Raw genomic sequence first — 1,646 nt, 5'->3', positions numbered from 1 at the left:
CAGGGCCTGACAAGCTTTGCATGTGTTTGGATTCTGCAAAGCAGAGGAGCAGGTGACGTTTTCCTTGCAAGTCGTGTGTGTGTGTGAATCTTTGGCCAGGTCTGCACTACAAAGTTACTTCATCATCATTATATTGCTCAGGTGTGTGAAAAACACACAACACTCCCTCAGTCGGCAGCTTGTGGCTGGTGTACACACTGCAATGCCACGTCTGGCTACAAAACTGCCCTGTTTTGGTGACAAAATTAAACCACCTCGACGAGAGGCCTAGAGCTTTTTGCAGCAAACTTAAAGTGACAAATTGTCAGTGTAAATGCTGCTGGTCATTACATCACCATAACTGGCCTCCACCAGCATCCCATAAAGTCTGCCGTGAACTCATCTGCCCTGCATTCCTGCTACAGAGGCTGGGCCCCTCCCCTTTCATAGCTCCAGAAAGTTCTAACAGCTGAGTCGCTATCTACACTGGGATTAGGTTGATATAACTGCATTGCCAGCCTAAGTAATGTAATTACACCAACCTAATTTTGTAGCGTAGACCTGGCCAAAGAATCACACACACACCTTGGGAGCAAAACTTCACCTGCTCCTCTGCTTTACAGAAGCCAAACACGAGCAACGCTTGTCAGGGCCCAGTGGGACTTGTCAGAGAGTCAGGTGTGAGCACATATGCATTAAATAACAGCAGGCACCATGGCTTAGTTGGTTAAAGTACCTGTTTTGTAAACAGGAGATCCTGGGTTCAACTCCCAGTAGTGCCTGGGGGAGTGGCTTTTGGGGCACCTGGTATTGGCTACTGTCAGAAGACAAGATTCAGAGCTAGGTGGACCTACTGTTTAAATTACACTCAAAGGCATTGATAATAGAGTGACTGAAAGTTTGGGTGTTGAGAGCTGATAGGTCAGTGGTCCAGTTCCCTCAATGTGATTTTACCATTTCCACTTCCTAAAAACTCCCTCCCAACCGCTGGAAAATTACAATACAGACATATGGGCTTGAGCCCAACCTCTGAGGCCCCATGAGGGGTGAGGGTTTCTGAACTCAGGCTTCACTGTGAACACAAATATCTGCACCACAGTTTTTAGCCCCTCAGCTTTACATCCAGGATCCCAAGTCAGATGACCCAGGTCAGCCCTGCTGCCATCTTTATCCCAGGAGAGATGGACTCCAAGGGTACGTCTCCATTGCAATGGAAGCCCAGGTGTGGCACACTGTGCTCAGAGCAGCACCTGGAAGCCCCATATTCACCACTCTCATATAATGATGACATGGTTTGTACAAAGTCTGCCTGGTGAGGTATCATTTCAAAAGTCTTGATCTGTTGAACATTAATATTTTGTTGGACTGTGTGTGCTCGCATTGGTTGGGAAGTTATGAAGTTTTGCTCTGTGTGCATTACTGAGATATGTTATGAGGTTGAGAAATGCCCCCCACCAGCCTTTCAGGTGCGACAAGGGAGGAGCCAGACTCGCTGCTGTCCCATTGAAGGTATCCACACTCCCAAGGACTATGCCAGGAACCGTGTACAATGCAGGCTTCTCCAAGATAGCACAGAGACAATGGACACCGCTTGACTCACATGGTAGCAAAGGAGCTTCCTAGCAAGTTAGATGAAACTATGAAAGAGGGGAAGAGACATCATGACT

The 1,646-nt window shown here is 47.6% G+C and overlaps 1 non-coding gene across 1 annotated transcript; it reads left to right on the top strand.

Annotated features, from left to right (window-relative positions):
- Positions 1 to 687: 687 nt before the first annotated feature.
- TRNAT-UGU (transfer RNA threonine (anticodon UGU)) lies at positions 688 to 761 on the top strand. Its single transcript has one exon. It is a non-coding gene; the product is annotated as a tRNA-Thr (tRNA).
- The last annotated feature ends 885 nt before the right edge of the window (positions 762 to 1,646 follow it).

The sequence above is a fragment of the Gopherus flavomarginatus genome, chromosome 11, assembly GCF_025201925.1.
Source record: "Gopherus flavomarginatus isolate rGopFla2 chromosome 11, rGopFla2.mat.asm, whole genome shotgun sequence".
Taxonomy (NCBI): domain Eukaryota; kingdom Metazoa; phylum Chordata; order Testudines; family Testudinidae; genus Gopherus; species Gopherus flavomarginatus.
This window is presented reverse-complemented; position numbering and strand designations above follow the sequence as displayed.